General features: G+C 34.1%; 24 non-coding genes across 24 annotated transcripts; all 24 read left to right on the top strand.

The window, feature by feature from the left end:
- The first annotated feature begins 935 nt into the window (after window positions 1-935).
- On the top strand, window positions 936-1020 carry Trnay-gua (transfer RNA tyrosine (anticodon GUA)). The gene is given in 2 exon segments: window positions 936-972; window positions 985-1020. It is a non-coding gene; the product is annotated as a tRNA-Tyr (tRNA).
- Window positions 1021-2247: 1227 nt separating this feature from the next.
- Window positions 2248-2332, top strand: Trnay-gua (transfer RNA tyrosine (anticodon GUA)). Its single transcript is given in 2 exon segments — window positions 2248-2284; window positions 2297-2332. It is a non-coding gene; the product is annotated as a tRNA-Tyr (tRNA).
- Window positions 2333-2904: 572 nt separating this feature from the next.
- Trnay-gua (transfer RNA tyrosine (anticodon GUA)) lies at window positions 2905-2989 on the top strand. Its single transcript is given in 2 exon segments — window positions 2905-2941; window positions 2954-2989. It is a non-coding gene; the product is annotated as a tRNA-Tyr (tRNA).
- A 1227-nt stretch (window positions 2990-4216) lies between these two features.
- Trnay-gua (transfer RNA tyrosine (anticodon GUA)) lies at window positions 4217-4301 on the top strand. The gene is given in 2 exon segments: window positions 4217-4253; window positions 4266-4301. It is a non-coding gene; the product is annotated as a tRNA-Tyr (tRNA).
- A 572-nt stretch (window positions 4302-4873) lies between these two features.
- On the top strand, window positions 4874-4958 carry Trnay-gua (transfer RNA tyrosine (anticodon GUA)). The gene is given in 2 exon segments: window positions 4874-4910; window positions 4923-4958. It is a non-coding gene; the product is annotated as a tRNA-Tyr (tRNA).
- Window positions 4959-5530: 572 nt separating this feature from the next.
- On the top strand, window positions 5531-5615 carry Trnay-gua (transfer RNA tyrosine (anticodon GUA)). The gene is given in 2 exon segments: window positions 5531-5567; window positions 5580-5615. It is a non-coding gene; the product is annotated as a tRNA-Tyr (tRNA).
- Window positions 5616-6845: 1230 nt separating this feature from the next.
- On the top strand, window positions 6846-6930 carry Trnay-gua (transfer RNA tyrosine (anticodon GUA)). Its single transcript is given in 2 exon segments — window positions 6846-6882; window positions 6895-6930. It is a non-coding gene; the product is annotated as a tRNA-Tyr (tRNA).
- Window positions 6931-7504: 574 nt separating this feature from the next.
- Window positions 7505-7589, top strand: Trnay-gua (transfer RNA tyrosine (anticodon GUA)). Its single transcript is given in 2 exon segments — window positions 7505-7541; window positions 7554-7589. It is a non-coding gene; the product is annotated as a tRNA-Tyr (tRNA).
- Window positions 7590-8162: 573 nt separating this feature from the next.
- On the top strand, window positions 8163-8247 carry Trnay-gua (transfer RNA tyrosine (anticodon GUA)). The gene is given in 2 exon segments: window positions 8163-8199; window positions 8212-8247. It is a non-coding gene; the product is annotated as a tRNA-Tyr (tRNA).
- A 1229-nt stretch (window positions 8248-9476) lies between these two features.
- Trnay-gua (transfer RNA tyrosine (anticodon GUA)) lies at window positions 9477-9561 on the top strand. Its single transcript is given in 2 exon segments — window positions 9477-9513; window positions 9526-9561. It is a non-coding gene; the product is annotated as a tRNA-Tyr (tRNA).
- Window positions 9562-10134: 573 nt separating this feature from the next.
- On the top strand, window positions 10135-10219 carry Trnay-gua (transfer RNA tyrosine (anticodon GUA)). Its single transcript is given in 2 exon segments — window positions 10135-10171; window positions 10184-10219. It is a non-coding gene; the product is annotated as a tRNA-Tyr (tRNA).
- A 2369-nt stretch (window positions 10220-12588) lies between these two features.
- On the top strand, window positions 12589-12673 carry Trnay-gua (transfer RNA tyrosine (anticodon GUA)). The gene is given in 2 exon segments: window positions 12589-12625; window positions 12638-12673. It is a non-coding gene; the product is annotated as a tRNA-Tyr (tRNA).
- A 1227-nt stretch (window positions 12674-13900) lies between these two features.
- Window positions 13901-13985, top strand: Trnay-gua (transfer RNA tyrosine (anticodon GUA)). Its single transcript is given in 2 exon segments — window positions 13901-13937; window positions 13950-13985. It is a non-coding gene; the product is annotated as a tRNA-Tyr (tRNA).
- A 572-nt stretch (window positions 13986-14557) lies between these two features.
- Window positions 14558-14642, top strand: Trnay-gua (transfer RNA tyrosine (anticodon GUA)). Its single transcript is given in 2 exon segments — window positions 14558-14594; window positions 14607-14642. It is a non-coding gene; the product is annotated as a tRNA-Tyr (tRNA).
- A 573-nt stretch (window positions 14643-15215) lies between these two features.
- On the top strand, window positions 15216-15300 carry Trnay-gua (transfer RNA tyrosine (anticodon GUA)). The gene is given in 2 exon segments: window positions 15216-15252; window positions 15265-15300. It is a non-coding gene; the product is annotated as a tRNA-Tyr (tRNA).
- Window positions 15301-16527: 1227 nt separating this feature from the next.
- Trnay-gua (transfer RNA tyrosine (anticodon GUA)) lies at window positions 16528-16612 on the top strand. Its single transcript is given in 2 exon segments — window positions 16528-16564; window positions 16577-16612. It is a non-coding gene; the product is annotated as a tRNA-Tyr (tRNA).
- Window positions 16613-17184: 572 nt separating this feature from the next.
- Trnay-gua (transfer RNA tyrosine (anticodon GUA)) lies at window positions 17185-17269 on the top strand. Its single transcript is given in 2 exon segments — window positions 17185-17221; window positions 17234-17269. It is a non-coding gene; the product is annotated as a tRNA-Tyr (tRNA).
- Window positions 17270-18496: 1227 nt separating this feature from the next.
- Window positions 18497-18581, top strand: Trnay-gua (transfer RNA tyrosine (anticodon GUA)). The gene is given in 2 exon segments: window positions 18497-18533; window positions 18546-18581. It is a non-coding gene; the product is annotated as a tRNA-Tyr (tRNA).
- A 1227-nt stretch (window positions 18582-19808) lies between these two features.
- On the top strand, window positions 19809-19893 carry Trnay-gua (transfer RNA tyrosine (anticodon GUA)). Its single transcript is given in 2 exon segments — window positions 19809-19845; window positions 19858-19893. It is a non-coding gene; the product is annotated as a tRNA-Tyr (tRNA).
- Window positions 19894-20468: 575 nt separating this feature from the next.
- Window positions 20469-20553, top strand: Trnay-gua (transfer RNA tyrosine (anticodon GUA)). Its single transcript is given in 2 exon segments — window positions 20469-20505; window positions 20518-20553. It is a non-coding gene; the product is annotated as a tRNA-Tyr (tRNA).
- A 571-nt stretch (window positions 20554-21124) lies between these two features.
- Trnay-gua (transfer RNA tyrosine (anticodon GUA)) lies at window positions 21125-21209 on the top strand. The gene is given in 2 exon segments: window positions 21125-21161; window positions 21174-21209. It is a non-coding gene; the product is annotated as a tRNA-Tyr (tRNA).
- Window positions 21210-22438: 1229 nt separating this feature from the next.
- Window positions 22439-22523, top strand: Trnay-gua (transfer RNA tyrosine (anticodon GUA)). The gene is given in 2 exon segments: window positions 22439-22475; window positions 22488-22523. It is a non-coding gene; the product is annotated as a tRNA-Tyr (tRNA).
- Window positions 22524-23096: 573 nt separating this feature from the next.
- Trnay-gua (transfer RNA tyrosine (anticodon GUA)) lies at window positions 23097-23181 on the top strand. Its single transcript is given in 2 exon segments — window positions 23097-23133; window positions 23146-23181. It is a non-coding gene; the product is annotated as a tRNA-Tyr (tRNA).
- A 573-nt stretch (window positions 23182-23754) lies between these two features.
- Window positions 23755-23839, top strand: Trnay-gua (transfer RNA tyrosine (anticodon GUA)). Its single transcript is given in 2 exon segments — window positions 23755-23791; window positions 23804-23839. It is a non-coding gene; the product is annotated as a tRNA-Tyr (tRNA).
- The last annotated feature ends 475 nt before the right edge of the window (window positions 23840-24314 follow it).

Here is a 24314-nt window from a genome sequence, read left to right as displayed (position 1 = left end):
GGTTTATTGTTTACGAGTTCACTCGTTATTTATAAGATATCATAAGAATTAATCATAGTGTTCATGGTTCATTATGGTATCAACATTCAAAACCAATTAATTTAATTTTTTTAAAGTCCTGGTAGCACACTCATCTGTAGGCATTTTTCAGTATTAGCTCGCAATGACATTATATTTGCTTACGAAGACGAGTGACAATGTCTACTACTGCATTTCAACTAAAACTGCAAAAGTTCAAATGATTTTATGTAATAAGAAAACACATTTTACTGGAGATGTGCCCGTGGTAGCTCAGTTGGTCGAGCGGAGGACTGTAGTGGTAATTTGCTATCCTTAGGTCATCAGTTCAAACCTGGTTAATGGGATTCTGTTTTAACCATGTAATGTATTTTTCAATCATTGTGATTACTTCAAAATAGGTGGAGACGACAACCCGAAACTTTCTTACAACAGAAATCTTTTGTAAACTACTAAAAAGGATCACGGTTTTGTTGTAAGTTGTTGACAAACATACAAAACGCTGGGTTTATTTCTGAGTTTTCAATTTATTCGCAAAGCTGGCAACAAAATGACCTTTGGAAAAAATTCATGATCTGTCTTTGTGTTGGCATGCGTTCGGCAATGAAGCAGACCAAAAAAGTTCTCTTTTAACAAATGGTTTGTTGTTGATGAGTTCACTCGTTTTCTATAAGATATCATAAGATATAACCACAGTGTTCATGGTTCATTACGGTATCAACATACAAACCCATTAGTTTAAATATTTCACAGTCCTGGCAGCACACTCATCTGTAGGCATTGTTCAGTATTAGCTCGCAATGACATTATTTTTGCATACAAAGACGAGTGACAATGTCTACTACTGCATTTCAACTAAAACTGCAAAAGTTCAAATGGTTTTATGTAATAAGAAAACACATTTTACTGGATATGTGCCCGTGATAGTTCAGTTGGTAGAGTGGAGGACTGTAGTGGTAATTTGTTATCCTTAGATCACCAGTTCAAATCTGGTTCACGGGATTCTATTTTAATCATGCAACGTTTTTTCAATCATAATGATGATTAGTTAAAAAAGGCAGAGACGCCAACGGGAAATATTTTTACAACCAAAATACTTTGTAAACTAGTAAAAACCAATATGGTTTTGTTGTAATTTGTCGAGAAACACACGAAAAGCTGTGTTTCTCCTTGAGTATTTTAATTTATTGGCAAACCAATAAACAAACACAACCTTGGAAAAAATCACACTCTGTTTTTGCGTCGAATTGCGATGGGTAGAGAGACAGACCAAAATTGTCTGTTTTAATAAATGTTTTATTGTTTACGAGTTCACTCGTTATTTAAAAGATATCATAAGAATTAATCATAGTGTTCATGGTTCATTATGGTATCAACATTCAAAACCCTTTTTTTTTAACTTTTTCACAGTCCTGGCAGCACACTCATCTGTAGGAATTTTGTAGTGATAGCTCATAATGACAATATTGTTGCATACAAAGACGAGTGACAATGTCTACTACTGCATTTCAACTAAAACTGCAAAAGTTCAAATGATTTTATGTAATAAGAAAACACATTTTACTGGAGATGTGCCCGTGGTAGCTCAGTTGGTCGAGCGGAGGACTGTAGTGGTAATTTGCTATCCTTAGGTCATCAGTTCAAACCTGGTTAATGGGATTCTGTTTTAACCATGTAATGTATTTTTCAATCATTGTGATTACTTCAAAATAGGTGGAGACGACAACCCGAAACTTTCTTACAACAGAAATCTTTTGTAAACTACTAAAAAGGATCACGGTTTTGTTGTAAGTTGTTGACAAACATACAAAACGCTGGGTTTATTTCTGAGTTTTCAATTTATTCGCAAAGCTGGCAACAAAATGACCTTTGGAAAAAATTCATGATCTGTCTTTGTGTTGGCATGCGTTCGGCAATGAAGCAGACCAAAAAAGTTCTCTTTTAACAAATGGTTTGTTGTTGATGAGTTCACTCGTTTTCTATAAGATATCATAAGATATAACCACAGTGTTCATGGTTCATTACGGTATCAACATACAAACCCATTAGTTTAAATATTTCACAGTCCTGGCAGCACACTCATCTGTAGGCATTGTTCAGTATTAGCTCGCAATGACATTATTTTTGCATACAAAGACGAGTGACAATGTCTACTACTGCATTTCAACTAAAACTGCAAAAGTTCAAATGGTTTTATGTAATAAGAAAACACATTTTACTGGATATGTGCCCGTGATAGTTCAGTTGGTAGAGTGGAGGACTGTAGTGGTAATTTGTTATCCTTAGATCACCAGTTCAAATCTGGTTCACGGGATTCTATTTTAATCATGCAACGTTTTTTCAATCATAATGATGATTAGTTAAAAAAGGCAGAGACGCCAACGGGAAATATTTTTACAACCAAAATACTTTGTAAACTAGTAAAAACCAATATGGTTTTGTTGTAATTTGTCGAGAAACACACGAAAAGCTGTGTTTCTCCTTGAGTATTTTAATTTATTGGCAAACCAATAAACAAACACAACCTTGGAAAAAATCACACTCTGTTTTTGCGTCGAATTGCGATGGGTAGAGAGACAGACCAAAATTGTCTGTTTTAATAAATGTTTTATTGTTTACGAGTTCACTCGTTATTTAAAAGATATCATAAGAATTAATCATAGTGTTCATGGTTCATTATGGTATCAACATTCAAAACCCTTTTTTTTTAACTTTTTCACAGTCCTGGCAGCACACTCATCTGTAGGAATTTTGTAGTGATAGCTCATAATGACAATATTGTTGCATACAAAGACGAGTGACAATGTCTACTACTGCATTTCAACTAAAACTGCAAAAGTTCAAATGATTTTATGTAATAAGAAAACACATTTTACTGGAGATGTGCCCGTGGTAGCTCAGTTGGTAGAGCGGAGGACTGTAGTGGTAATTTGCTATCCTTAGGTCATCAGTTCAAACCTGGTTAATGGGATTCTGTTTTAACCATGTAATGTATTTTTCAATCATTGTGATTACTTCAAAATAGGTGGAGACGACAACCCAAACTTTCTTACAACAGAAATCTTTTGTAAACTACTAAAAAGTATCACGGTTTTGTTGTAAGTTGTTGACAAACATACAATACGCTGGGTTTAGTTCTGAGTTTTCAATTTATTCGCAAAGCTGGCAACAAAATGACCTTTGGAAAAAACTCATGATCTGTCTTTGTGTTGGCATGCGATCGGCAATGAAGCAGACCAAAAAAGTTCTCTTTTAACAAATGGTTTGTTGTTGATGAGTTCACTCGTTTTCTATAAGATATCATAAGATATAACCACAGTGTTCATGGTTCATTACGGTATCAACATACAAACCCATTATTTTAAATATTTCACAGTCCTGGCAGCAAACTCATCTGTAGGCATTGTTCAGTATTAGCTCGCAATGACATTATTTTTGCATACAAAGACGAGTGACAATGTCTACTACTGCATTTCAACTTAAACTGCAAAAGTTCAAATGGTTTTATGGAATAAGAAAACACATTTTACCAGAGATGCGCCCGTGATAGCTCAGTTGTTCGAGCGGAGGACTGTAGTGGTAATTTGCTATCCTTAGGTCACCTGTTCAAATCTGGTTCATGGGATTCTATTTTAACCGTGTTACGTTATTCTCAATCATAGTAATGATTAGTTCAAAAAGGCAGAGACGCCAACCGGAAACTTTCTTACAACCAAAATACTTTGTAAACTACTAAAAAACATTATGGTTTTGTGGTAATTTGTCGAGAAACAAACAAAAAACTGTGTTTATCTTTAAGATTTTTTATTTATTGTTAAACCAGTAAACAAACCGATCCTGGGAAAAAAATCGCAATCTGTTTTTGCGTCGAACTGCGATGGGTAGAGAGACAGACCAAAATTGTCTGTTTTAATAAATGGTTTATTGTTTATGAGTTCACTCGTTATTTATAAGATATCATAAGATATAATCATTGTGTTTATGGCTCATTATAGAATCAACATACAAAACCAATTTTTTCAACTTTTTCACAGTCCTGGCAGCAAACTCATCTGTAGGCATTTTGCAGTGATAGTTCATAATGACAATGTTTTTGCATACAAAGACCAGTGAGAATGTCTACTACTGCATTTCAACTAAAACTGCAAAAGTTCAAATGATTTTATGTAATAAGAAAACACATTTTACTGGAGATGTGCCCGTGATAGCTCAGTTGGTAGAGCGGAGGACTGTAGTGGTAATTTGTTATCCTTAGGTCACCAGTTCAAATCTGGTTCACGGGATTCTATTTTAATCATGCAACGTTTTTTCAATCATAATGATCATTAGTTAAAAAAGGCAGAGACGCCAACTGGAAACTTTTTTACCACCAAAATACTTTGTAAACTAGTGAAAACCAATATGGTTTTGTTGTAATTTGTCGAGAAACACACGAAAAGCTGTGTTTCTCCTTGAGTATTTTAATTTATTGGCAAACCAATAAACAAACACATCCTTGGAAAAACTCACACTCTGTTTTTGCGTCGATTTGCGATGGGTAAAGAGACAGACCAAAATTGTCTGTTTTAATGAATGGTTTATTGTTTATGAGTTCACTCGTTATTTATAAGATAATTATAAGAATTAATCATAGTGTTCATGGTTCATTATGGTATCAACATTCAAAACCAATTAATTTAATTTTTTTAAAGTCCTGGTAGCACACTCATCTGTAGGCATTTTTCAGTATTAGCTCGCAATGACATTATTTTTGCTTACGAAGACGAGTGACAATGTCTACTACTGCATTTCAACTAAAACTGCAAAGGTTCAAATGATTTTATGTAATAAGAAAACACATTTTACTGGAGATGTGCCTGTGATAGCTCAGTTGGAAGAGCGGAGGACTGTAGTGGTAATTTGCTATCCTTAGGTCACCAGTTCAAATCTGGTTCATGGGATTCTATTTTAACCGTGTAAAGTTTTTCTCAATCATAGTGATGATTAGTTCAAAAAGGCAGAGATGCCAGCTGGAAACTTTCTTACAGCCAAAATACTTTGTAAACTACTAAAAACCATTATGGTTTTGTGGTAATTTGTTGAGAAACAAACAAAAAACTGTGTTTATCTTTAAGATTTTTTATTTATTGTGTAACCAGTAAACAAACCCATCCTAGGAAAAAATCGGAATCTGTTTTTGCGTCGAACTGCGATGGGTAGAGAGAGAGACCAAAATTTTTTGTTTTAATAAATGGTTTATTGTTTATGAGTTCACTCGTTATTTATAAGATGTCATAAGAATTAATCATAGTGTTCATGGTTCATTATGGTATCAACATTCAAAACCCATTTTTTCAACTTTTTAACAGTCCTGGCAGCACACTCATCTGTAGGCATTTTGCAGTGATAGTTCATAATGACAATGTTTTTGCATACAAAGACGAGTGACAATGTCTACTACTGCATTTCAACTAAAACTGCAAAGGTTAAAATGATTTTATGTACTAAGAAAACACCTTTTACTGGAGATGTGCCCGTGATAGCTCAGTTGGTAGAGCGGAGGACTGTAGTAGTATATTGTAATCCTTAGGTCACCAGTTCAAATCTGGTTCACGGGATTCTATTTTAATCATGCAACGTTTTTTTCAATCATAGTGATGATTAGTTAAAAAAGGCAGAGACGCCAACTGGAAACTTTTTTACCACCAAAAAACTTTGTAAACTAGTAAAAACCAATATGGTTTTGTTGTAATTTGTCGAGAAACACACGAAAAGCTGTGTTTCTCTTTGAGTATTTTAATTTATTGGCAAACCGATAAACAAACACATCCTTGGAAAAAGTCACACTCTGTTTTTGCGTCGAATTGCGATGGGTAGAGAGACAGACCAAAATTGTCTGTTTTAATAAATGGTTTATTGTTTACGAGTTCTTTCGTTATTTATAAGAGGTCATAAGAATTAATCATAATGTTCATGGTTCATTATGGTATCAACATTCGAAACCCATTTTTTTTAACTTTTTCACAGTCCTGGCAGCACACTCATCTGTAGGCATTTTGCAGTGATAGCTCATAATGACAATGTTTTTGCATACAAAGACGAGTGACAATGTCTACTAATGCATTTCAACTAAAACTGCAAAGGTTCAAATGATTTTATGTAATAAGAAAACACATTTCACTGGAGATGTGCCTGTGACAGCTCAATTGGTAGAGCGGAGGACTGTAGTGGTATATTTCTATCCTTAGGTCACCAGTGCAAATCTGGTTCACGGGATTCTATTTTAATCATGCAACGTTTTTCTCAATCATAGTGATGATTAGTTCAAAAAGGCAGAGACGCCGATTAAAAACTTACTTACAACCAAAATACTTTGTAAACTACTAAAAACCAATACGGTTTTGTTGTAATTTGTCGAGAAACACACGAAATGCTGTGTTTCTCCTTGAGTATTTTTATTTATTGGCAAACCAATAAACAAACACATCCTTGGAAAAAATCACACTCTGTTTTTGCGTCGAACTGCGATGGGTAGAGAGACAGACCAAAATTGTCTGTTTTAATAAATGGTTTATTGTTTATGAGTTCACTCGTTATTTATAAGATATCATAAGAATTAATCATAGTGTTCATGGTTCATTATGGTATCAACATTCACAACCCATTTTTTTAATTTTTTCACAGTCCTGGTAGCTCACTCATTTGTAGGCATTTTTCAGTGATTGCTCGCAATGACATTATTTTTGTTTACGAAGACGCGTGACAATGTCTACTACTGCTTTTCAACTAAAACTGCAAAAGTTCAAATGATTTTATGTAATAAGAAAACACATTTTACTGGAGATGTGCCCGTGGTAGCTCAGTTGGTAGAGCGGAGGACTGTAGTGGTAATTTGCTATCCTTAGGTCATCAGTTCAAACCTGGTTCATAGGATTCTGTTTTAACCATGTAATGTATTTTTCAATCATTGTGATGATTACTTCAAAATAGGTGGAGACGACAACCCGAAACTATCTTACAACAGAAATCTTTTGTAAACTACTAAAAAGCATCACGGTTTTGTTGTAAGTTGTTGACAAACATACAAAACACTGTGTTTATTTCTGAGCTTTCAATTTATTCGCAAAGCTGTCAACAAAATGACCTTTGGAAAAAATTCATTATCTGTCTTTCTGTTGGCATGCGATCGGTAATGAAGCAGACCAAAAAGTTCTCTTTTAACAAATGGTTTATTGTTGATGAGTTCACTCCGTTTTCTATAAGATATCATAAGATATAATCATAGTGTTCATGGTTCATTACGGTATCAACATACAAACCCATTATTTAAATATTTCACAGTCCTGGTAGCACACTCATCTGTAGGCATTTTTCAGTATTAGCTCGCAATGACATTATTTTCGCATACAAAGACGAGTGACAATGTCTACTACTGCATTTCAATGAAAACTGCAAAGGTTCAAATGATTTTATGTAATAAGAAAACACATATTTTGCTGGAGATGTGCCCGTGGTAGCTCAGTTGGTAGAGCGGAGGACTGTAGTGGTAATTTGCTATCCTTAGGTCATCAGTTCAAACCTGGTTCATAGGATTCTGTTTTAACCATGTAATGTATTTTTCAATCATTGTGATGATTACTTCAAAATAGGTGGAGACGACAACCCGAAACTATCTTACAACAGAAATCTTTTGTAAACTACTAAAAAGCATCACGGTTTTGTTGTAAGTTGTTGACAAACATACAAAACACTGTGTTTATTTCTGAGCTTTCAATTTATTCGCAAAGCTGTCAACAAAATGACTTTTGGAAAAAATTCAATATCTGTCTTTCTGTTGGCATGCGATCGGTAATGAAGCAGACCAAAAAAGTTCTCTTTTAACAAATGGTTTATTGTTGATGAGTTCACTCCGTTTTCTATAAGATATCATAAGATATAATCATAGTGTTCATGGTTCATTACGGTATCAACATACAAACCCATTATTTAAATATTTCACAGTCCTGGTAGCACACTCATCTGTAGGCATTTTTCAGTATTAGCTCGCAATGACATTATTTTCGCATACAAAGACGAGTGACAATGTCTACTACTGCATTTCAACTAAAACTGCAAAAGTTCAAATGGTTTTATGTAATAAGAAAACACATTTTACTGGAGATGTGCCCGTGATAGCTCAGTTGGTAGAGCGGAGGACTGTAGTGGTAATTTGTTATCCTTAGGTCACCAGTTCAAATCTGGTTCATGGGATTCTATTTTAACCGTGTTACGTTATTCTCAATCATAGTGATGATTAGTTCAAAAAGGCAGAGACGCCAACCGGAAACTTTTTTACAACCAAAATACTTTGTAAACTACTAAAAAACATTATGGTTTTATGGTAATTTGTCGAGGAACAAACAAAAAACTGTGTTTATCTTTAAGATTTTTTATTTATTGTTAAACCAGTAAACAAACCGATCCTGGGAAAAAATCGCAATCTGTTTTTGCGTCGAACCGCGATGGGTAGAGAGACAGACCAAAATTGTCTGTTTTAATAAATGGTTTATTGTTTATGAGTTCACTCGTTATTTATAAGATGTCATAAGAATTAATCATAGTGTTCATGGTTCATTATGGTATCAACATTCAAAACCCATTATTTTAAATATTTCACAGTCCTGGCAGCACACTCATCTGTAGGCATTGTTCAGTATTAGCTCGCAATGACATTATTTTCGCATACAAAGACGAGTGACAATGTCTACTACTGCATTTCAACTAAAACTGCAAAAGTTCAAATGGTTTTATGGAATAAGAAAACACATTTTACCAGAGATGCGCCCGTGATAGCTCAGTTGTTCGAGCGGAGGACTGTAGTGGTAATTTGCTATCCTTAGGTCACCTGTTCAAATCTGGTTCATGGGATTCTATTTTAACCGTGTTACGTTATTCTCAATCGTAGTAATGATTAGTTCAAAAAGGCAGAGACGCCAACCGGAAACTTTCTTACAACCGAAATACTTTGTAAACTACTAAAAACCATTATGGTTTTGTGGTAATTTGTTGAGAAACAAACAAAAAACTGTGTTTATCTTTAAGATTTTTTATTTATTGTGTAACCAGTAAACAAACCCATCCTAGGAAAAAATCGGAATCTGTTTTTGCGTCGAACTGCGATGGGTAGAGAGACAGACCAAAATTGTTTGTTTTAATAAATGGTTTATTGTTTATGAGTTCACTCGTTATTTATAAGATGTCATAAGAATTAATCATAGTGTTCATGGTTCATTATGGTATCAACATTCAAAACCCATTTTTTCAACTTTTTAACAGTCCTGGCAGCACACTCATCTGTAGGCATTTTGCAGTGATAGCTCATAATGACAATGTTTTTGCATACAAAGACGAGTGACAATGTCTACTACTGCATTTCAACTAAAACTGCAAAGGTTAAAATGATTTTATGTACTAAGAAAACACCTTTTACTGGAGATGTGCCCGTGATAGCTCAGTTGGTAGAGCGGAGGACTGTAATAGTATATTGTAATCCTTAGGTCACCAGTTCAAATCTGGTTCACGGGATTCTATTTTAATCATGCAACGTTTTTTTCAATCATAGTGATGATTAGTTAAAAAAGGCAGAGACGCCAACTGGAAACTTTTTTACCGCCAAAAAACTTTGTAAACTAGTAAAAACCAATATGGTTTTGTTGTAATTTGTCGAGAAACACACGAAAAGCTGTGTTTCTCTTTGAGTATTTTAATTTATTGGCAAACCGATAAACAAACACATCCTTGGAAAAAGTCACACTCTGTTTTTGCATCGAATTGCGATGGGTAGAGAGACAGACCAAAATTGTCTGTTTTAATAAATGGTTTATTGTTTACGAGTTCTTTCGTTATTTATAAGAGGTCATAAGAATTAATCATAATGTTCATGGTTCATTATGGTATCAACATTCGAAACCCATTTTTTTTAACTTTTTCACAGTCCTGGCAGCACACTCATCTGTAGGCATTTTGCAGTGATAGCTCATAATGACAATGTTTTTGCATACAAAGACGAGTGACAATGTCTACTAATGCATTTCAACTAAAACTGCAAAGGTTCAAATGATTTTATGTAATAAGAAAACACATTTCACTGGAGATGTGCCTGTGACAGCTCAGTTGGTAGAGCGGAGGACTGTAGTGGTATATTGCTATCCTTAGGTCACCAGTTCAAATCTGGTTCACGGGATTCTATTTTAATCATGCAACGTTTTTCTCAATCATAGTGATGATTAGTTCAAAAAGGCAGAGACGCCGATTAAAAACTTACTTACAACCAAAATACTTTGTAAACTACTAAAAACCAATACGGTTTTGTTGTAATTTGTCGAGAAACACACGAAATGCTGTGTTTCTCCTTGAGTATTTTTATTTATTGGCAAACCAATAAACAAACACATCCTTGGAAAAAATCACACTCTGTTTTTGCGTCGAACTGCGATGGGTAGAGAGAGAGACCAAAATTGTCTGTTTTAATAAATGTTTTATTGTTTACGAGTTCACTCGTTATTTAACCCACTCAGGACTGTTCCCGAATACCTCGGGAAGAGTTGTGCTCTCCAGGGCCCATTCCCGAAGTACTCGGGTTAAACTTTGATTTGCTCTATTGCTTAGCTGTTTAGGTACATCGGTTTTATTCATTCACCAAACGAAGTTTAAGAGTTTGGGCATCATTTTGATACCAAATATGTGATTGGACAAGAAAGTTTTAACTAACAAATTATGTGATAGATATCAACTGTTTTGGAAATTTGATGATCGCCATATTGGAAAAGGTTTATCCGAACGATGGCAAAATTTTTAAGTGAATTAGATGCGGTAATCAGCTCAGGGGAAGAAAATAGCAACAAAAGTAATGTTCAAGAAGAAAATGAGAATTTTCTGATGGAAGAAGGTAAGTTTTATGTGGCTATTTATAGAATTTTACCGAAAAAAAAACGATAAAAAGCCGAAATTTTTCTTGTGAATTTCTAACAAACTTTATTCTAACAGTGTAAGATATGGATTTTTTTCATGATACACATGATTATAACATTTTCAATCCAATAAAATTTAGATCTTTTTGCAGCATGAACTCATCACTCTATTACCCCATAATAAACAATAGTTTTATGATTTCCTTGTAGAACTACAAGATAATAAAAATTTCTTATTTCATTTATATCCAATTGTTCAACCCACAATTAGTCAAGCATATAGTTCTCAACCTCAACATCTACTATAAACTAGCCTCAACCACTAGGCTCTAATATTGGTCGATAGGGGACACTTACCACAGTAATCATCTTCATGACTTTTTGTGTTTATATTTACAGTATCAAAAAATATTTGCAATTTGTATTACCAATTGTTAGCTGCAGTAGACTACTTATTTTCAATTTGTTATTAGGTATTTACCCTGAAAAGCTACTAAAGCACAATTTTTTCTAGGCTGTACAAGAAGTTTGAAAGCAAATAGGTTGCTTACTACCGATCATATTTGCTACATGTAGGTGAAGACAGTCAAGGGCTTGTGAGTGATGATGCCATTGTTGATGAGCCTAGGGCTTCAACACCAATATTTGATGAATACTGCATCAACTAACTTATAATGGCAGCAAATATGCATGTGTAGTTGGCATCAAATAACTCTCATCGTGTCATAATTTTTTAATGAACACACCCTTATTATACATGTATATATTGTTTCGTTTTCATGCATATTCATTTTTACTGTATTTTTTACAACATATTTTACTGTATTTTTACACCTATTTTTTTTGCTAGTAATTGATTGTCTGTTAGCTAGTAACTTGAGTATTTTTTATGCATAATATATTCATAATAACCTCTGCAATGCATTTCAATATAAATTAACAAATTGTTTGATTATATAATTGATAAAACTGTCAGTGACGTAGTGTTGGTTAGAAGCTAGTAACACCTGTTCTAGTGCTCGGAATTGAGAAATCTTTTTTTTTATTTGCTGCTGATAAAGTTTGCTATCAATCTAACATAGGTCCAACAATGTCAGTATCACAAAACTGCTTGTGAGCTGCTACGAAACATGAAAAACAATTTTGATAAAAAAAAGTTCACCTAATTATTAGAAATTGTGGTCAGTAGAATTTGTAAAGGTGCACAAAAATTTATATCACATTGTAGCCTGGAATGTCTTTGTTATGCTGCAAAAAACAAATCAAGATTATTTTGAAAAGAACTCTAGTTATACTCAATTTTGTGTAGCTCTATTTTAATTGTAAGGCTAGTGAAAAATTAATTGGGCTGGGGGAGCAGTCAACCAATAACTAATTAGTCCTGAATGGGTTAAAAGATATCATAAGAATTAATCATAGTGTTCATGGTTCATTATGGTATCAACATTCAAAACCCTTTTTTTTTAACTTTTTCACAGTCCTGGCAGCACACTCATCTGTAGGAATTTTGTAGTGATAGCTCATAATGACAATATTGTTGCATACAAAGACGAGTGACAATGTCTACTACTGCATTTCAACTAAAACTGCAAAAGTTCAAATGATTTTATGTAATAAGAAATCACATTTTACTGGAGATGTGCCCGTGGTAGCTCAGTTGGTAGAGCGGAGGACTGTAGTGGTAATTTGCTATCCTTAGGTCATCAGTTCAAACCTGGTTAATGGGATTCTGTTTTAACCATGTAATGTATTTTTCAATCATTGTGATTACTTCAAAATAGGTGGAGACGACAACCCAAACTTTCTTACAACAGAAATCTTTTGTAAACTACTAAAAAGTATCACGGTTTTGTTGTAAGTTGTTGACAAACATACAATACGCTGGGTTTATTTCTGAGTTTTCAATTTATTCGCAAAGCTGGCAACAAAATGACCTTTGGAAAAAACTCATGATCTGTCTTTGTGTTGGCATGCGATCGGCAATGAAGCAGACCAAAAAAGTTCTCTTTTAACAAATGGTTTGTTGTTGATGAGTTCACTCGTTTTCTATAAGATATCATAAGATATAACCACAGTGTTCATGGTTCATTACGGTATCAACATACAAACCCATTAGTTTAAATATTTCACAGTCCTGGCAGCACACTCATCTGTAGGCATTGTTCAGTATTAGCTCGCAATGACATTATTTTTGCATACAAAGACGAGTGACAATGTCTACTACTGCATTTCAACTAAAACTGCAAAAGTTCAAATGGTTTTATGTAATAAGAAAACACATTTTACTGGATATGTGCCCGTGATAGTTCAGTTGGTAGAGTGGAGGACTGTAGTGGTAATTTGCTATCCTTAGGTCACCTGTTCAAATCTGGTTCATGGGATTCTATTTTAACCGTGTTACGTTATTCTCAATCATAGTAATGATTAGTTCAAAAAGGCAGAGACGCCAACCGGAAACTTTCTTACAACCAAAATACTTTGTAAACTACTAAAAAACATTATGGTTTTGTGGTAATTTGTCGAGAAACAAACAAAAAACTGTGTTTATCTTTAAGATTTTTTATTTATTGTTAAACCAGTAAACAAACCGATCCTGGGAAAAAAATCGCAATCTGTTTTTGCGTCGAACTGCGATGGGTAGAGAGACAGACCAAAATTGTCTGTTTTAATAAATGGTTTATTGTTTATGAGTTCACTCGTTATTTATAAGATATCATAAGATATAATCATTGTGTTTATGGCTCATTATAGAATCAACATACAAAACCAATTTTTTCAACTTTTTCACAGTCCTGGCAGCAAACTCATCTGTAGGCGTTTTGCAGTGATAGCTCATAATGACAATGTTTTTGCATACAAAGACGAGTGACAATGTCTACTACTGCATTTCAACTAAAACTGCAAAAGTTCAAATGATTTTATGTAATAAGAAAACACATTTTACTGGATATGTGCCTGTGATAGCTCAGTTGGTAGAGCGGAGGACTGTAGTGGTAATTTGTTATCCTTAGATCACCAGTTCAAATCTGGTTCACAGGATTCTATTTTAATCATGCAACGTTTTTTCAATCATAATGATGATTAATTAAGAAAGGCAGAGACGCCAACTGGAACCTTTTTTACAACCAAAATACTTTGTAAACTAGTAAAAACCAATATGGTTTTGTTGTAATTTGTCGAGAAACACACGAAAAGCTGTGTTTCTCCTTGAGTATTTTAATTTATTGGCAAACCAATAAACAAACACATCCTTGGAAAAAATCACACTCTGTTTTTGCGTCGATTTGCAATGGGTAAAGAGACAGACCAAAATTGTCTGTTTTAATGAATGGTTTATTGTTTATGAGTTCACTCGGTATTTATAAGATATCATAAGAATTAATCATAGTGTTCATGGTTCATTATGGTATCAACATTCAAAACCCTTTTTTTTTAACTTTTTCACAGTCCTGGCAGCACACTCATCTGTAGGCATTTTGCAGTGATAGCTCATAATGACAATGTTTTTGCATACAAAGACGAGTGACAATGTCTACTACTGCATTTCAACTAAAACTGCAAAAGTTCAAATGGTTTTATGTAATAAGAAAACACATTTTACCGGATATGTGCCCGTGATAGCTCAGTTGGTAGAGTGGAGGACTGTAGTGGTAATTTGTTATCCTTAGATCACCAGTTCAAATCTGGTTCATGGGATTCTATTTTAACCGTGTTACGTTATTCTCAATCATAGTAATGATTAGTTCAAAAAGGCAGAGACGCCAACCGGAAACTTTCTTACAACCAAAATACTTTGTAAACTACTAAAAAACATTATGGTTTTGTGGTAATTCGTCGAGAAACAAACAAAAAACTGTGTTTATCTTTAAGATTCTTTATTTATTGTTAAACCAGTAAACAAACCGATCCTGGGAAAAAAATCGCAATCTGTTTTTGCGTCGAACTGCGATGGGTAGAGAGACAGACCAAAATTGTCTGTTTTAATAAATGGTTTATTGTTTATGAGTTCACTCGTTATTTATAAGATATCATAAGATATAATCATTGTGTTTATGGCTCATTATAGAATCAACATACAAAACCAATTTTTTCAACTTTTTCACAGTCCTGGCAGCAAACTCATCTGTAGGCATTTTGCAGTGATAGTTCATAATGACAATGTTTTTGCATACAAAGACGAGTGAGAATGTCTACTACTGCATTTCAACTAAAACTGCAAAAGTTCAAATGATTTTATGTAACAAGAAAACACATTTTACTGGAGATGTGCCCGTGATAGCTCAGTTGGTAGAGCGGAGGACTGTAGTGGTAATTTGTTATCCTTAGGTCACCAGTTCAAATCTGGTTCACGGGATTCTATTTTAATCATGCAACGTTTTTTCAATCATAATGATCATTAGTTAAAAAAGGCAGAGACGCCAACTGGAAACTTTTTTACCACCAAAATACTTTGTAAACTAGTAAAAACCAATATGGTTTTGTTGTAATTTGTCGAGAAACACACGAAAAGCTGTGTTTCTCCTTGAGTATTTTAATTTATTGGCAAACCAATAAACAAACACATCCTTGGAAAAAATCACACTCTGTTTTTGCGTCGAATTGCGATGGGTAAAGAGACAGACCAAAATTGTCTGTTTTAATGAATGGTTTATTGTTTATGAGTTCACTCGTTATTTATAAGATAATTATAAGAATTAATCATAGTGTTCATGGTTCATTATGGTATCAACATTCAAAACCAATTAATTTAATTTTTTTAAAGTCCTGGTAGCACACTCATCTGTAGGCATTTTTCAGTATTAGCTCGCAATGACATTATTTTTGCTTACGAAGACGAGTGACAATGTCTACTACTGCATTTCAACTAAAACTGCAAAAGTTCAAATGATTTTATGTAATAAGAAAACACATTTTACTGGAGATGTGCCCGTGGTAGCTCAGTTGGTCGAGCGGAGGACTGTAGTGGTAATTTGCTATCCTTAGGTCATCAGTTCAAACCTGGTTAATGGGATTCTGTTTTAACCATGTAATGTATTTTTCAATCATTGTGATTACTTCAAAATAGGTGGAGACGACAACCCGAAACTTTCTTACAACAGAAATCTTTTGTAAACTACTAAAAAGGATCACGGTTTTGTTGTAAGTTGTTGACAAACATACAAAACGCTGGGTTTATTTCTGAGTTTTCAATTTATTCGCAAAGCTGGCAACAAAATGACCTTTGGAAAAAATTCATGATCTGTCTTTGTGTTGGCATGCGTTCGGCAATGAAGCAGACCAAAAAAGTTCTCTTTTAACAAATGGTTTGTTGTTGATGAGTTCACTCGTTTTCTATAAGATATCATAAGATATAACCACAGTGTTCATGGTTCATTACGGTATCAACATACAAACCCATTAGTTTAAATATTTCACAGTCCTGGCAGCACACTCATCTGTAGTCATTGTTCAGTATTAGCTCGCAATGACATTATTTTTGCATACAAAGACGAGTGACAATGTCTACTACTGCATTTCAACTAAAACTGCAAAAGTTCAAATGGTTTTATGTAATAAGAAAACACATTTTACTGGATATGTGCCCGTGATAGCTCAGTTGGTAGAGTGGAGGACTGTAGTGGTAATTTGTTATCCTTAGATCACCAGTTCAAATCTGGTTCACGGGATTCTATTTTAATCATGCAACGTTTTTTCAATCATAATGATGATTAGTTAAAAAAGGCAGAGACGCCAACTGGAAATATTTTTACAACCAAAATACTTTGTAAACTAGTAAAAACCAATATGGTTTTGTTGTAATTTGTCGAGAAACACACGAAAAGCTGTGTTTCTCCTTGAGTATTTTAATTTATTGGCAAACCAATAAACAAACACAACCTTGGAAAAAATCACACTCTGTTTTTGCGTCGAATTGCGATGGGTAGAGAGAGAGACCAAAATTGTCTGTTTTAATAAATGTTTTATTGTTTACGAGTTCACTCGTTATTTAAAAGATATCATAAGAATTAATCATAGTGTTCATGGTTCATTATGGTATCAACATTCAAAACCCTTTTTTTTTAACTTTTTCACAGTCCTGGCAGCACACTCATCTGTAGGAATTTTGTAGTGATAGCTCATAATGACAATATTGTTGCATACAAAGACGAGTGACAATGTCTACTACTGCATTTCAACTAAAACTGCAAAAGTTCAAATGATTTTATGTAATAAGAAAACACATTTTACTGGAGATGTGCCCGTGGTAGCTCAGTTGGTAGAGCGGAGGACTGTAGTGGTAATTTGCTATCCTTAGGTCATCAGTTCAAACCTGGTTAATGGGATTCTGTTTTAACCATGTAATGTATTTTTCAATCATTGTGATTACTTCAAAATAGGTGGAGACGACAACCCAAACTTTCTTACAACAGAAATCTTTTGTAAACTACTAAAAAGTATCACGGTTTTGTTGTAAGTTGTTGACAAACATACAATACGCTGGGTTTATTTCTGAGTTTTCCATTTATTCGCAAAGCTGGCAACAAAATGACCTTTGGAAAAAACTCATGATCTGTCTTTGTGTTGGCATGCGATCGGCAATGAAGCAGACCAAAAAAGTTCTCTTTTAACAAATGGTTTGTTGTTGATGAGTTCACTCGTTTTCTATAAGATATCATAAGATATAACCACAGTGTTCATGGTTCATTACGGTATCAACATACAAACCCATTATTTTAAATATTTCACAGTCCTGGCAGCACACTCATCTGTAGGCATTGTTCAGTATTAGCTCGCAATGACATTATTTTCGCATACAAAGACGAGTGACAATGTCTACTACTGCATTTCAACTAAAACTGCAAAAATTTAAATGGTTTTATGGAATAAGAAAACACATTTTACCAGAGATGCGCCCGTGATAGCTCAGTTGTTCGAGCGGAGGACTGCAGTGGTAATTTGCTATCCTTAGGTCACCTGTTCAAATCTGGTTCATGGGATTCTATTTTAACCGTGTTACGTTATTCTCAATCATAGTAATGATTAGTTCAAAAAGGCAGAGACGCCAACCGGAAACTTTCTTACAACCAAAATACTTTGTAAACTACTAAAAAACATTATGGTTTTGTGGTAATTTGTCGAGAAACAAACAAAAAACTGTGTTTATCTTTAAGATTTTTTATTTATTGTTAAACCAGTAAACAAACCGATCCTGGGAAAAAAATCGCAATCTGTTTTTGCGTCGAACTGCGATGGGTAGAGAGACAGACCAAAATTGTCTGTTTTAATAAATGGTTTATTGTTTATGAGTTCACTCGTTATTTATAAGATATCATAAGATATAATCATTGTGTTTATGGCTCATTCTAGAATCAACATACAAAACCCATTTTTTCAACTTTTTCACAGTCCTGGCAGCAAACTCATCTGTAGGCGTTTTGCAGTGATAGTTCATAATGACAATGTTTTTGCATACAAAGACGAGTGAGAATGTCTACTACTGCATTTCAACTAAAACTGCAAAAGTTCAAATGATTTTATGTAATAAGAAAACACATTTTACTGGAGATGTGCCCGTGATAGCTCAATTGGTAGAGCGGAGGACTGTAGTGGTAATTTGTTATCCTTAGGTCACCAGTTCAAATCTGGTTCACGGGATTCTATTTTAATCATGCAACGTTTTTTCAATCATAATGATGATTAGTTAAAAAAGGCAGAGACGCCAACTGGAGACTTTTTTACCACCAAAATACTTTGTAAACTAGTAAAAACCAGTAAGGTTTTGTTGTAATTTGTCGAGAAACACACGAAAAGCTGTGTTTCTCCTTGAGTATTTTAATTTATTGGCAAACCAATAAACAAACACATCCTTGGAAAAAATCACACTCTGTTTTTGCGTCGAATTGCGATGGGTAAAGAGACAGACCAAAATTGTCTGTTTTAATGAATGGTTTATTGTTTATGAGTTCACTCGTTACTTATAAGATAATTACAAGAATTAATCATAGTGTTCATGGTTCATTATGGTATCAACATTCAAAACCAATTAATTTAATTTTTTTACAGTCATGGTAGCACACTCATCTGTAGGCATTTTTCAGTATTAGCTCGCAATGACGTTATTTTTGCTTACGAAGACGAGTGACAATGTCTACTACTGCATTTCAACTAAAACTGCAAAAGTTCAAATGATTTTATGTAATAAGAAAACACATTTTACTGGAGATGTGCCCGTTGTAGCTCAGTTGGTAGAGCGGAGGACTGTAGTGGTAATTTGCTATCCTTAGGTCATCAGTTCAAACCTGGTTCATAGGATTCTGTTTTAACCATGTAATGTATTTTTCAATCATTGTGATTACTTCAAAATAGGTGGAGACGACAACCCGAAACTATCTTACAACAGAAATCTTTTGTAAACTACTAAAAAGCATCACGGTTTTGTTGTAAGTTGTTGACAAACATACAAAACACTGTGTTTATTTCTGAGCTTTCAATTTATTCGCAAAGCTGTCAACAAAATGATCTTTGGAAAAAATTCGTTATCTGTCTTTCCGTTGGCATGCGATCGGTAATGAAGCAGACCAAAAAAGTTCTCTTTTAACAAATGGTTTATTGTTGATGAGTTCACTCCGTTTTCTATAAGATATCATAAGATATAATCATAGTGTTCATGGTTCATTACGGTATCAACATACAAACCCATTATTTAAATATTTCACAGTCCTGGTAGCACACTCATCTGGAGGCATTTTTCAGTATTAGCTCGCAATGACATTATTTTCGCATACAAAGACGAGTGACAATGTCTACTACTGCATTTCAATGAAAACTGCAAAGGTTCAAATGATTTTATGTAATAAGAAAACACATTTTACTGGAGATGTGCCCGTGATAGCTCAGTTGGTAGAGCGGAGGACTGTAGTGGTAATTTGTTATCCTTAGGTCACCAGTTCAATTCTGGTTCACGGGATTCTATTTTAATCATGCAACGTTTTTTTCAATCATAATGATGATTAGTTAAAAAAGGCAGAGACGCCAACTGGAAACTTTTTTACCACCAAAATACTTTGTAAACTAGTAAAAACCAGTAAGGTTTTGTTGTAATTTGTCGAGAAACACACGAAAAGCTGTGTTTCTCCTTGAGTATTTTAATTTATTGGCAAACCAATAAACAAACACATCCTTAGAAAAAATCACACTCTGTTTTAGCGTCGAACTGCGATGGGTAGAGAGTGACAGACCAAAATTGTTTGTTTTAATAAATGGTTTATTGTTTACGAGTTCACTCGTTATTTATAAGATGTCATAAGAATTAATCATAGTGTTCATGGTTCATTATGGTATCATCATTCAAAACCCATTTTTTTAAACTTTTTCACAGGCCTGGCAGCACACTCATCTGTAGGCATTTTGCAGTGATAGCTCATAATGACAATGTTTTTGCATACAAAGACGAGTGACAATGTCTACTACTGCATTTCAACTAAAACTGCAAAAGTTCAAATGGTTTTATGTAATAAGAAAACACATTTTACTGGAGATGTGCCCGTGATAGCTCAGTTGGTAGAGCGGAGGACTGTAGTGGTAATTTGTTATCCTTAGGTCACCAGTTCAAATCTGGTTCATGGGATTCTATTTTAACCGTGTTACGTTATTCTCAATCATAGTGATGATTAGTTCAAAAAGGCAGAGACGCCAACCGGAAACTTTCTTACAACCAAATACTTTGTAAACTACTAAAAAACATTATTGTTTTGTGGTACTTTGTCGAGAAACAAACAAGAAACTGTGTTTATCTTTAAGATTTTTTTTTTATTGTTAAACCAGTAAACAAACCGATCCTGGGAAAAATTCGCAATCTGTTTTTGCGTCGAACCGCGATGGGTAGAGAGACAGACCAAAATTGTCTGTTTTAATAAATGGTTTATTGTTTATGAGTTCACTCGTTATTTATAAGATATCATAAGATATAATCATAGTGTTTATGGCTCATTATAGAATCAACATACAAAACCAATTTTTTCAACTTTTTCACAGTCCTGGCAGCACACTCATCTGTAGGCATTTTGCAGTGATAGCTCATAATGACAATGTTTTTGCATACAAAGACGAGTGACAATGTCTACTACTGCATTTCAACTAAAACTGCAAAAGTTCAAATGATTTTATGTAATAAGAAAACACATTTTACTGGAGATGTGCCCGTGATAGCTCAGTTGGTAGAGTGGAGGACTGTAGTGGTAATTTGTTATCCTTAGGTCACCAGTTCAAATCTGGTTCACGGGATTCTATTTTAATCATGCAACGTTTTTTCAATCGTAATGATGATTAGTTAAAAAAGGCAGAGACGCCAACTGGAAACTTTTTTACCACCAAAATACTTTGTAAACTAGTAAAAACCAGTAAGGTTTTGTTGTAATTTGTCGAGAAACACACGAAAAGCTGTGTTTCTCCTTGAGTATTTTAATTTATTGGCAAACCAATAAACAAACACATCCTTGGAAAAAATCACACTCTGTTTTTGCGTCGAATTGCGATGGGTAAAGAGACAGACCAAAATTGTCTGTTTTAATGAATGGTTTATTGTTTATGAGTTCACTCGTTACTTATAAGATAATTACAAGAATTAATCATAGTGTTCATGGTTCATTATGGTATCAACATTCAAAACCAATTAATTTAATTTTTTTACAGTCATGGTAGCACACTCATCTGTAGGCATTTTTCAGTATTAGCTCGCAATGACGTTATTTTTGCTTACGAAGACGAGTGACAATGTCTACTACTGCATTTCAACTAAAACTGCAAAAGTTCAAATGATTTTATGTAATAAGAAAACACATTTTACTGGAGATGTGCCCGTTGTAGCTCAGTTGGTAGAGCGGAGGACTGTAGTGGTAATTTGCTATCCTTAGGTCATCAGTTCAAACCTGGTTCATAGGATTCTGTTTTAACCATGTAATGTATTTTTCAATCATTGTGATTACTTCAAAATAGGTGGAGACGACAACCCGAAACTATCTTACAACAGAAATCTTTTGTAAACTACTAAAAAGCATCACGGTTTTGTTGTAAGTTGTTGACAAACATACAAAACACTGTGTTTATTTCTGAGCTTTCAATTTATTCGCAAAGCTGTCAACAAAATGACCTTTGGAAAAAATTCGTTATCTGTCTTTCCGTTGGCATGCGATCGGTAATGAAGCAGACCAAAAAAGTTCTCTTTTAACAAATGGTTTATTGTTGATGAGTTCACTCCGTTTTCTATAAGATATCATAAGATATAATCATAGTGTTCATGGTTCATTACGGTATCAACATACAAACCCATTATTTAAATATTTCACAGTCCTGGTAGCACACTCATCTGTAGGCATTTTTCAGTATTAGCTCGCAATGACATTATTTTCGCATACAAAGACGAGTGACAATGTCTACTACTGCATTTCAATGAAAACTGCAAAGGTTCAAATGATTTTATGTAATAAGAAAACACATATTTTGCTGGAGATGTGCCCGTGATAGCTCAGTTGGTAGAGCGGAGGACTGTAGTGGTAATTTGCTATCCTTGGGTCATCAATTCAAATCTGGTTCACGGGATTCTATTTTAATCATGTAACGTTTTTCTCAATCATAGTGATGATTAGTTCAAAAAGGCAGAGGCGCCGATTAAAAACTTTCTTACAACCAAAATACTTTGTAAACTACTAAAAACCATTATGGTTTTGTGGTAACTTGTTGAGAAACAAACAAAAAACTGTGTTTATCCTTAAGATTTTTTATTTATTGTGTAACCAGTAAACAAACCCATCCTAGGAAAAAATCGGAATCTGTTTTTGCGTCGAACTGCGATGGGTAGAGAGACAGACCAAAATTGTCTGTTTTAATAAATGGTTTATTGTTTATGAGTTCACTCGTTATTTATAAGATGTCATAAGAATTAATCATAGTGTTCATGGTTCATTATGGTATCAACATTCAAAACCCATTTTTTTCAACTTTTTAACAGTCCTGGCAGCACACTCATCTGTAGGCATTTTGCAGTGATAGCTCATAATGACAATGTTTTTGCATACAAAGACGAGTGACAATGTCTACTACTGCATTTCAACTAAAACTGCAAAGGTTAAAATGATTTTATGTACTAAGAAAACACCTTTTACTGGAGATGTGCCCGTGATAGCTCAGTTGGTAGAGCGGAGGACTGTAGTAGTATATTGTAATCCTTAGGTCACCAGTTCAAATCTGGTTCACGGGATTCTATTTTAATCATGCAACGTTTTTTTCAATCATAGTGATGATTAGTTAAAAAAGGCAGAGACGCCAACTGGAAACTTTTTTACCACCAAAAAACTTTGTAAACTAGTAAAAACCAATATGGTTTTGTTGTAATTTGTCGAGAAACACACGAAAAGCTGTGTTTCTCTTTGAGTATTTTAATTTATTGGCAAACCGATAAACAAACACATCCTTGGAAAAAGTCACACTCTGTTTTTGCGTCAAATTGCTATGGGTAGAGAGACAGACCAAAATTGTCTGTTTTAATAAATGGTTTATTGTTTACGAGTTCTTTCGTTATTTATAAGAGGTCATAAGAATTAATCATAATGTTCATGGTTCATTATGGTATCAACATTCGAAACCCATTTTTTTTAACTTTTTCACAGTCCTGGCAGCACACTCATCTGTAGGCATTTTGCAGTGATAGCTCATAATGACAATGTTTTTGCATACAAAGACGAGTGACAATGTCTACTAATGCATTTCAACTAAAACTGCAAAGGTTCAAATGATTTTATGTAATAAGAAAACACATTTCACTGGAGATGTGCCTGTGACAGCTCAGTTGGTAGAGCGGAGGACTGTAGTTGTATATTGCTATCCTTAGGTCACCAGTTCAAATCTGGTTCACGGGATTCTATTTTAATCATGCAACGTTTTTCTCAATCATAGTGATGATTAGTTCAAAAAGGCAGAGACGCCGATTAAAAACTTTCTTACAACCAAAATACTTTGTAAACTACTAAAAACCAATACGGTTTTGTTGTAATTTGTCGAGAAACACACGAAATGCTGTGTTTCTCCTTGAGTATTTTTATTTATTGGCAAACCAATAAACAAACATATCCTTGGAAAAAATCACACTCTGTTTTTGCGTCGAACTGCGATGGGTAGAGAGACAGACCAAAATTGTCTGTTTTAATAAATGGTTTATTGTTTATGAGTTCACTCGTTATTTATAAGATATCATAAGAATTAATCATAGTGTTCATGGTTCATTATGGTATCAACATTCACAACCCATTTTTTTAATTTTTTCACAGTCCTGGTAGCTCACTCATCTGTAGGCATTTTTCAGTGATAGCTCGCAATGACATTATTTTTGCTTAC

This window comes from Watersipora subatra, chromosome 11, assembly GCF_963576615.1.
Source record: "Watersipora subatra chromosome 11, tzWatSuba1.1, whole genome shotgun sequence".
NCBI classification, from domain to species: domain Eukaryota; kingdom Metazoa; phylum Bryozoa; class Gymnolaemata; order Cheilostomatida; family Watersiporidae; genus Watersipora; species Watersipora subatra.
This window is presented reverse-complemented; position numbering and strand designations above follow the sequence as displayed.